Source organism: Melanerpes formicivorus, unplaced genomic scaffold (assembly GCF_026170545.1).
Source record: "Melanerpes formicivorus ecotype bairdi unplaced genomic scaffold, bMelFor1.0.p_v2 SCAF_23, whole genome shotgun sequence".
NCBI lineage: Eukaryota > Metazoa > Chordata > Aves > Piciformes > Picidae > Melanerpes > Melanerpes formicivorus.
The window spans coordinates 22,385-32,728 of NW_027142375.1; the positions used below are offsets into that span (position 1 = coordinate 22,385).

The 10,344-nt window shown below is 63.6% G+C and overlaps 2 long non-coding RNA genes across 4 annotated transcripts; both read right to left on the reverse strand.

Moving 5' to 3' along the window:
• Positions 1 to 399: 399 nt before the first annotated feature.
• On the reverse strand, positions 400 to 1,212 carry LOC137448227 (uncharacterized). Of its 2 annotated transcripts, XR_010989007.1 has the most exons (4): positions 1,176 to 1,212; positions 969 to 1,099; positions 603 to 844; positions 400 to 491 (listed from the first exon to the last, which is right to left on the reverse strand). It is a non-coding gene; the product is annotated as an uncharacterized lncRNA (long non-coding RNA). The 2 variants fall into 2 exon arrangements; XR_010989006.1 differs by having other exon boundaries at positions 969 to 1,210.
• Positions 1,213 to 8,222: 7,010 nt separating this feature from the next.
• Positions 8,223 to 9,986, reverse strand: LOC137448228 (uncharacterized). Of its 2 annotated transcripts, none has more exons than XR_010989009.1 (3): positions 9,881 to 9,986; positions 9,014 to 9,199; positions 8,223 to 8,348 (listed from the first exon to the last, which is right to left on the reverse strand). It is a non-coding gene; the product is annotated as an uncharacterized lncRNA (long non-coding RNA). The 2 variants fall into 2 exon arrangements; XR_010989008.1 differs by having other exon boundaries at positions 9,014 to 9,203; positions 9,881 to 9,970.
• Positions 9,987 to 10,344: the final 358 nt, after the last annotated feature.

The window sequence follows — 10,344 nt, forward strand, 5'->3', positions numbered from 1 at the left end:
TACGTCTTTCAGAACCCCATGCAGCGCATTTCAAAGCCTCTTTTCAGACAAATTAATACCAGACTGCTGCGCCTAGTTAAACAGCAGAGCTATGAAGTTGCAAGAGAGGGGTGTCAGGGTTAGCTGGCCTCTTAGGGATTTTAATCCCCTCCGAGAACGTGCAAGCGTTTCAAACGAGCTGCTACGTAAGAACCCCCGAGAGCGGCAGAGGCTGGCGCTTACCTGGAAGGGAGCCCGAGGAAACCGGGAAGAATCTGAGCGAGGAGCTGAGCCCCGCCAAGCCCCCAACATGCCGGTTCCTTCCGCCTCGCCTCGGGGAGCCCCGCGCCGATTCCGTCCGGTTCCGTTCGCCTCGGTTTGCCTCTCCTCGTCTCGGGGGGCCCCCCGGGTGAGCTGCCGCGGGGAGTTTGAGTCGCCGCCGGCTGAGGCGAGGAAAAATCTTTTCCTTCGCTGAAAGCGCTATGCCGACTCACCCTAAAACTGAAACTTTCCTGTTTACATGGATAGTAAAGAAGAGGGTCAATTGCTATATGAAAACCTTTGCAGTCTCCCCCATTGGAATGCTTAGTGGAACCCCCTGGTTCCACCCCGAGGGCTCTTACCTGTGGCAGCGATTTGCCTTTCTCCCTTGTGGGACGCCCCCTTAGGGCTTACACGTTACCCCTTTCCCTTGCCAGCAGTCCTTTTCCTGCCTGAAGGCTCTTGTCTCTTCCTGGGGTGATCTGACTGAGTTAAAAGAGCTCTGCCTGAGAAGCCTCTAAGGGGGCGCCCGGAGAGGTCCTGCGCCTCGGCGGGCCCCGCGGCCCGACGGAGAGGGGTCCCGCCGCGGTCCTCGGAAACCGATCTGGGGGAAAAGACGAACGCCACGGCTCGGGTAACTGCCGGAGTTCTATAGGGCTCGCTACAGCCCTGGACGGCTGTGGGATCTCTCCTAAAGGTCTTGGAGCCGAGCGGTTTCACAAACTCACCTTACTTCTGTGAAAGAGGAGGTTGGACTATTTCCCAGAAGTCTGCTGCACGTTTTCCTGGTTTCTGCAGATAGTTTTCCTCCTTTTCTTACCAGCGACTTATGTGAAGTCTTAGGGCTTTTAATCCCCTCCTAGAACATTCAGGCGTATCGAACCTTCAGAGCACCTACACGGGAACCGCGGACAGCGACAGAGGCTGGCACTAACCTGGTGCGGAGCTCAGCCGGACGAAGGGAACCCACGGAAGCTGAAGGAAGACGAGCTGAGAGCAGACCTCGGCGGAGCCGGCTGGCGCCCGGGGGAGCCGAGCCCCGGCGCGCCTGGTGAGAGACAGCCCGGCTGGGCGGAGCCGCCGTCTGTTCGGGGGAAGGAAATCCTCCGGCTTCACAGAGAGCCGAGCCGACTCGCCCTAAGACTGCCAATCTCTCCTGTTCATATAGGTAGTCAGGACTGGCACTAAGTGCCAGGTAACAAGGCTCTGAACTCACCCCCGCTGCGTCTCTTCCGTTACACACAAAGGCTGCTAGCAGGTAGAAGCCGATTGCAAGCAGAGCAAAGCAGTTTGAAAACAGAACTACGAAATGGGTCTCAAGGAATTAAAGAGGGGGAACCCTCCTCAGTGTGTGTTGGGGGGGGGGATCCTTTGTTTCTTTTGCCTTTATTCTTTGTCCTGAGGTTTCTTTGGGTTTTGGTCTCTTTAATTTGAATGGAAGTAACCTCTGAGGAGAGCCCAGCGAAGCCTCCCCCCACACACAGGGGTGAGAATCCCCTACCTGGTCAGTGCTGCCCCCGCTCTTAAGGGGCCTGCTAGCATCTAAGGTGGATCTGGGGGTATCAAAGGGGAATTCGGGCACCCAGAGAGGTATATGGGGAGGCTCTGGAGGGGCTCCAAAAGGACCTTTCAGTTGGATCCAACTGAGGCCACCGCCACCAAGCCACGCCCCCCAAACTGAGGCCGCCGCCAAGCCAGCCCCCCCACCCACCCAAACACATAGGCCGCCGGCAAGACAAGCAACCCCCCCACCCCCACCCCCAGCAACAGAAGCTGCCGCCAAGCCAGCCAAACCCCCACCCCAGCAACAGAAGCTGCCGCCGCCAAGCCGGCCACCCCCCAACCCCCCCCAAACCACAGAGGGCGCCACCACCAAGCCAGCCACCCCCAACCCCCACCCAATAACAGAGGCCGCCGCCAAACCAGCCACGCATCCCACCCACCCCAGTCACAACAGAGGCCGCCGCCACCAAGCCAGTCCCCCCCCCTCCCAACACAGGCCACCGCCGCCAAGCCAGCCCCCCCCCCAACCACAGAGGCCACCGCCGCCAAGCCAGCCCCCCCCCCCAACCACAGAGGCCACCGCCGCCAAGCCAAGCCAGCCCCCCCCCACGGCCCACCCAGTAACAGAGGCCGCTGCCAAAAAGCCAGCCACCCCCCACACACCCAAAAACATGGGCTGCCGCCAAATCAGCCACCACCCCTATCCCCCACCCAACAACAGAGGCCGCTGCCAAGGCAGCCACGCATCCCACTCCCCGCCCAACAGAGGCCGCTGCTGCCAAGCCAGCCAAACCCCCAACCAACAAAAAATGGTGCTGCCGCCAGGCAGCCAGCCCACCACCCCATAACAGAGGCCGCTGCTGCCAAGCCAGCCACCCCCCCACCCACCCAACGCCAACAGAGGCCACCGCCAAAAAGCCAGCCACCACCCCCAACCACATAGGCCGCCGCCGCCAAGACAGCCACCCCCCCACTCCCCCACCCAATAACAGAGGCTGCCGCCAAACCAGCCACGCATCCCACCCCTCCCACCCAATAACAGAGGCCACCACCGCCAAGCCAGACACCCCCCCACTCCACCACCCAATAACAGGGGCCGCCGCCAAGCCAAGCCAGCCCCCACCCCACGGCCCACCCAGTAACAGAGGCCACTGCCAAAAAGCCAGCCACCCCCCTACCCACCCACAACCAACAGAGGCCACCGCCAAAAAGCCAGCCACCCCCCCCAACCAACCACAGAGGCTGCTGCCGCCAAGCCAGCCAACCCCCCCCCACCCCAGCAACAGAAGCTGCCACTGCCGCACCAGCCACCCCTCAACCCCCCCAAACCACAGAGGGCACCGCCACCACGCCAGCCACCCCCCCAACCCCCACCCAATAACAGATGCTGACACCAAACCAGCCACGCATCCCACCCACCCCAGTCACAACAGAGGCCGCCGCCGCGCCAGCCACAGCCCCCCCACCCAGCCACATAGGCCGCCGCCAAGACAAGCAACCACCCCATACCCCCCAGCAACAGAAGCTGCCGCCAAGCCAGTGACGCATCCCACCCCAGCAACAGAAGCTGCCGCCACCAAGCCGGCCATCCCCTAACCCCCCCAAAAAACAGAGGCCGCTGCCACCAAGCCAGCAAATTGCCCCACACCCCCCAGCAACAGAAGCTGCCGCCGCCAAGCCGGCCATCCACTAACCCCACCAAAAACCAGAGGGCGCCACCACCACGCCAGCCACCCCCCCAACCCCCACCCAATAACAGAGGCCGCCGCCAAACCAGCCACACATCCCACCCACCCCAGTCACAGAGGCCGCCGCCACCAAGCCAGTCCCCCCACACCCAACACAGGCCACCACCGCCAAGCCAGCCCCCCCCCCCCCCAACCACAGAGGGCACAGCCACCAAGCCAAGCCAGCACCCCCCCACGGCCCACCCAGTAACAGAGGCCACCGCCAAAAAGCCAGCCACCCCACACACACCCAAACACATGGGCTGCCACCAAACCAGCCAACACTCCTACCCCCCCACCCAACAACAGAGGCCGCTGCCAAGGCAGCCACGCATCCCACCCCCCGCCCAACAGAGGCCGCGGCTGCCAAGCCAGCCAAACCCCCAACCAACAACAGACGCTGCCGCCGCCAAGGCAGCCGGCCCACCACCCCATAACAGAGGCCGTCGCTGCAAAGCCAGCCACCCCCCCCACCCACCCAACACCAACAGAGGCTGCCGCCAAAAAGCCAGCCACCCCCCCCCAACCACAGAGGACGCTGCCGCCAAGCCAGCAAATCCCCTCATGCCCCCCAGCAACAGAAGCTGCCGCCAAGCCAGCCAACCCCCCCACCCCAGCAACAGAAGCGGACGCTGCCAAGCCAGGCAGCCCCCAAGCCCCCCAAAACACAGAGGCCGCCGCCACCAAGTCAGCCACAGCCCCCCCACCCAACCACATAGGCCGCCGCCGCCAAGACAGACACCCCCCCCACTCCCCCACACCCCCACCCAATAACAGGGGCCGCCGCCAAGCCAAGCCAGCCCCCCCCCACGGCCCACCCAGTAACAGAGGCCACTGCCAAAAAGCCAGCCACCCCCCCTACCCACCCACAACCAACAGAGGCCGCCGCCAAAAAGCCAGCCACCCCCCCAACCAACCACATAGGCCGCTGCCGCCAAGCCAGCCAACCCCCACACCACCCCAGCAACAGAAGCTGCCGCTGCTGCACCAGCCACCCCTCAACCCCCCCAAACCACAGAGGGCGCTGCCACCACGCCAGCCACCCCCCCAACCCCCACCCAATAACAGAGGCCGCCACCAAACCAGCCACGCATCCCACCCACCCCAGTCACAGCAGAGGCCGCCGCCACCAAGCCAGACACAGCCCCCCCACCCAGCCACACAGGCCGCCGCCAAGACAAGCAACCACCCCATGCCCCCCAGCAACAGAAGCTGCCGTCGCCAAGCTGGCCACCCCCCACCCCCCCCAAAAAACAGAGGCCACTGACAAGCCAGCCACGCATCCCACCCACCCCAGTCACAGCAGAGGCCGCTGCTGCCAAGCCAGCCACCCCCCAGCCCCGCAACAGAAGCTGCCGCCACCAAGCCGGCCATCCCCTAACCCCCCCAAAAAACAGAGGCCGCTGCCACCAAGCCAGCAAATTGCCCCACACCCCCCAGCAACAGAAGCTGCCGCCGCCAAGCCGGCCACCCACTAACCCCCCCAAAAAACAGAGGGCGCTGCCACCAAGCCTGCCCCCCAAACTCCCACCCAATAACAATGGCCGCCGCCAAACCAGCCACGCATCCCACCCACCCACCCCAGTCACAACAGAGGCCACCGCCACCAAGCCAAGCCAGCACCCCCCCACGGCCCACCCAGTAACAGAGGCCACCGCCAAAAAGCCAGCCACCCCCCACACACCCAAAAACATGGGCTGCCACCAAACCAGCCAACACCCCTACCCCCCACCCAACAACAGAGGCCGCTGCCAAGGCAGCCACGCATCCCACCCCCCACCCAACAGAGGCCGCCGCTGCCAAGCCAGCCAAACCCCCAACCAACAACAGACGCTGCCACCGCCAAGGCAGCCTGCCCACCACCCCATAACAGAGGCCGTCGCTGCAAAGCCAGCCACCCCCCCACCCACCCAACGCCAACAGAGGCCGCCGCCAAAAAGCCAGCCACCCCCCCAACCACAGAGGACGCTGCTGCCAAGCCAGCAAATCCCCTCATGCCCCCCAGCAACAGAAGCTGCCGCCGCCGCGCCAGCCACCCCCCAACCCCCCCAAACCACAGAGGGTGCCGCCACCATGCCAGCCACCCCCCCAACCCCCACCCAATAACAGAGGCCGCCGCCAAACCAGCCACGCATCCCACCCACCCCAGTCACAACAGAGGCCGCTGCCACCAAGCCAGTCCCCCCCCCCCCAACACAGGCCACCGCCGCCAAGCCAGCCCCCCCCCCCAACCACAAAGGCCACAGCCACCAAGCCAAGCCAGCCCCCCCCCACAGCCCACCCAGTAACAGAGGCTGCCGCCAAAAAGCCAGCCACCCCACACACACCCAAACACATGGGCTGCCACCAAACCAGCCAACACTCCTACCCCCCACCCAACAACAGAGGCCGCTGCCAAGGCAGCCACGCATCCCACCCCCCGCCCAACAGAGGCTGCCGCTGCCAAGCCAGCCAAACCCCCAACCAACAAGACACTGCCGCCGCCAAGGCAGCCTGCCCACCACCCCATAACAGAGGCCGTCGCTGCAAAGCCAGCCACCCCCCCACCCACCCGACGCCAACAGAGGCCGCCGCCAAAAAGCCAGCCACCCCCCCCAACCACAGAGGACGCTGACGCCAAGCCAGCAAATCCCCTCATGCCCCCCAGCAACAGAAGCTGCCGCCGCCGCGCCAGCCACCCCTCAACCCCCCCAAACTACAGAGGCCGCCACCAAGCCAGCCACAGCCCCCCCACCTAGCCACATAGGCCGCCGCCAAGACAAGCAACCACCCCATGCCCCCCAGCAACAGAAGCTGCCGCCAAGCCAGCGACGCATCCCACCCCAGCAACAGAAGCTGCCTTCGCCAAGCTGGCCACACCCCACACCCCCCAAAACACAGAGGCGGCTGACAAGCCAGCCACGCATCCCACCCACCCCAGTCACAACAGAGGCCGCCGCTGCCAAGCCAGCCACCCCCCAGCCCTGCAACAGAAGCTGCCGCCACCAAGCCGGCCACCCCCTAACCCCCCCCAAAAAACAGAGGGCGCTGCCACCAAGCCTACCCCCACCCAATAACAGAGGCCACCGCCAAAAAGCCAGCCACACCCCCACACCCAAAAACATGGGCTGCCGCCAAACCAGCCAACACCCCTACCCCACACACACAACAGAGGCCGCTGCCGAGGCAGCCACACATCCCACCCCCCACCCAACAGAGGCTGCCACTGCCATGCCAGCCAACCCCCCAAACAACAACAGACACTGCCACCACCAAGCCAGCCACCCCCCCACCCACCCAACACCAACAGAGACCGCCGCCAAAAAGCCAGCCACCCTCCCCAACCAACCACATAAGCCGCTGCCGCCAAGCCAGTCAACCCCCCCACCCCAGCAAGAGAAGCTGCCGCCCCCAAGCCAGGCGCCCCCAAAGCCCCCAAAAAAACAGAGGCCGCCGCCGCACCAGCGAATCCCCCCATACCCCCCAGCAACAGAAGCTGCTGCAGCCAGCCACCCCCCAGCCCCCCCAAAAAATGGAGGGTGACGCCGCCAAGCCAGCGACCCCCCCATCCCCACCCAATAACAGAGGCCACCGCCAAACCAGCCACGCATCCCACCCCCCCCAACCAATAACAGAGGCCACCGCCAGGCCAAGCCCCCACCCCCCACACCCCACCCAATAACAGAAGCTGCCGCCAAAAAGCCAGCCACCCCCCCACACACACCCAAAAACATGGGCTGCCACCAAACCAGCCAACACCCCCCACCCAACAACAAAGGCTGTGGCCAAGCCAGCCACGCATCCCGCCCCCCACCCAACAGAAGCCGCCGCTGCCAAGCCGGCCAACCCCCCAACCAACAACAGATGCTGCTGCCGCCGCCAAGCCAGCCAACCCCCCCGCCCAATAACAGAGGCCGCCGCTGCCAAGCTGGCCAACCCCCCACACACACCAGAGGCTGCCAGCAAGCCAGCCCCCACTCCCCCCCCCCCAACTAACCCTAACCATCCAACTGAAGTGCCCCCAGGTGACCCTCCATTGGCTCCCACATGTCCCTGAATTCCTCTTTGATACCCCCCACACCCACCATAGATGCCCACAAACCCCCTGAAGTGGGGGGGGACGCTGACCGGTCAGGGGGGGCATCTCCTCCGGGTGCGTGGGGAGCGACTCAGCTGGCCTCTCTTCAGAGGCCTTTCCATTCAAATTAAACAACTGAATATAAAACCAGTGGGGTCTCCTTTGTGTGTGTTGTGCGGTTTTAATTTGCCGCTCAGGGCCATTGGAAACCTTTTGGCGTACATGTTACTACTGCTCTGCAACCTCTGGAGGAACAGCATGGCTTTTCCTCCGCTACAATACCTCACGCTAATACTTACGTTTTGTCATGGGTTTCCGTCCCCTCCGGGAACGTTCGGGCAAGCAGTCCGCCGGCAGCGTTTGGGAGAGGCTGCCCCCGCCCCTCGCTCGCCCGCTCCTCGGCTGTGTCGTCGCTGCAGCGATTTGACCCTTACCTGGGAGCTCAGAGCTTGGATGGTGTCGAGGCTGAGAATCTCTCTCCTGCTCCCCCCCCTCCTCCCTCCCAACAGAGGGGGGAAAAAAAAAAAAAGGAAAGGACCAAATCCAGCAAGAAATAATTTGGAGTCAGCTGGGAAGCAGAGAGTTTAGTAGAACACTCGCAAGCCCTCCACCCTGTCTTCAGAATGGGCGTTCACCCCGCCACAAGCCACCCCTCCATTCCCCTCCCGCTCCCCTGTCACAGCCCTGTTATCCACTCTTGGCACGTGGTATTCGACTCCTCGAGGCGAGTCCCTGGTTATCCCGGCTCGTTCTCTCTCAGGGCAGTCTCTCTGGTGCTGGAACTGGGCAGGGATGTGGAGAAGAATCAGGAATCAGTCTGACTTTGAAAGGAAAAGAGGAAAAAAAAAAAAATCAGGAACAGTCCATTGCTGCAGGGACAGCAGGAACAAGTACAGGTGGGATGACCCAGGAGCTCTGTGGGTTGCTGTGCAGTGCGTATGTTGAGTCCTGGACGCCAGGCTGGTGTTAAGCCAGGAGGGAAAGAGGTTAGACCGACTTCTAACTATTCGCACAGTGACTATAATGCATTGATGTGTGTTGCCCCCTCTGAGTTCATCCTCTCTCAGCCGGAGTCACATTCTGCTGCGGGATACGCTGAATGTCCCCAGTTTCCAACATGCTCCGCTAGGTGTGACCAGGCCTCTTGGCAGCAGCCGCCCCTGGGGTTGGTTTGCCCGGCGCTGGCAAGCCCTCCGCCCTGTTTTTGCAATGGTCTGTAACCCCCCCACAGTCGCCCACCCCCACGTGGCATCGCGGTAGGAAAGACAGAGACAGCTGAGGGGCTGCCCTGCTTCTGATAGCCCCGACCCACGGACGCCCTTCTTGGTAGGGTTTGCGCCTTCGGGACGCAGCTGAGTTTTTGCTGCGCCTCTCTGTGAGAGCTGTTGCGTGGCTCTGCGTCTCCGAGCGTGTTCCCTGTTCCCCAGGATTTACTACGCCCCCATTGGCTTGCAGTCGGTGCATTTCTCCCTGGCCATCAACCAACCTCTAATGCCTGTTGCTCTCTAATTAAATCTTTCGATGGTTTCAGCTTTCTGAGCCTGTGTTGGTACGACTCCTGCTCAGGGCACCGCGAGAGAGACAAACCCTCCTTCTGTCCTGTGGTTCCGGGAAGGGTCCTGGCACTCGCAGGCAGGCACCAACGGGGTAGCGACTGTGAAGTGACATCAGCCTTGCTTGGTCGATCAAGTGGAAAGCAAAGAGTCAAACGGTAAGGAGTGGAGCAAAAAGCAAAGCTTAGCTCTCAGTTACTCACGTTGTAAAGCTGCGAGTAGGTTTCCCTGCACCCTAGAAAAACACTGCACAGGCATCTCATTTTTCTCTGGCATTCATTTAACTCGCAGAGCTGTGGGGGAGTTACTGGGAGACTTGGAAAGGCAGTGAGAGCACTAGGAAGGGAATTTGGAGTTACGGGGAGGAACACAAAGACGACAGGTGCCACGCTAGAAGAGCACTTACTGTTACCGGGAGAAGACCCCTCCTGACTCTTCCTGACTGCTGCTCGCCCCGGCCCTCCCGCTCGCTCGCTCGCCCCGGCCCGCCCGCCCGCTCGCTCGCTCGCCCCGGCCCGCCCGCCCGCTCGCCTCGCTCGCCCCGGCCCGCCCGCCCGCCTCGCTCGCTCGCTCGCCCCCGGCCCGCCCGCTCGCCCCGGCCGGCCCGCCCGCTCGCCCCGGCCGGCCCGCCCGCTCGCCCCGGCCCCAGCCCCGGCCGGTAGTGCGCGAGTCCCCTGCCCCGTCGCGGCTCCCAAACGGTCCCGGCTCGGCTCCGGGAACCCCCCCTGCAAGCAAAGCCAGAGTGCGGTCCTGCAGCTACCAGAGGAAAGCCCCGGAGAGCTGTGGAGGCAGGCACTCACCTAGCACGGAGCGAGCAGGAACCCGATAGCCCCGGCGGGCCAGTGAGCGCCGTTTTAAAGCCGCCAGCCCCGTGCGCGCGAACAACCCTCGCTGCGACGCATGCGCTGAACCCATGGCAACGATCGCGACGCTATCGCCCTGGCGAGACTGGAGCCTCGCTGCGGCGCAGGAGTTGTACCCATGTCAGCGATCGAGTCAGGCTCTCTCTCCCTTTTCCCTTCTCCCCCTAACAACTTTCCAGCATTTCAAGCGTTCAGCGCGGTTCGCTGCAGCGCTGAGCGCGCTCGGGGCGGCACGCGCCGCGGCACGGCGGCGGTGCCGCCCGTGACGCACGCGGGGGCGGCCCTGAGCACTGCCCTGGGCGTGGGCAGCAGCTCGGCCCGGCCCCGTTCGGGATGTTTTGGCATTTAAATCGAAACCCTACACCGCGCGCAGGTAAAAGCCTCTGTTTATGATGGGTACG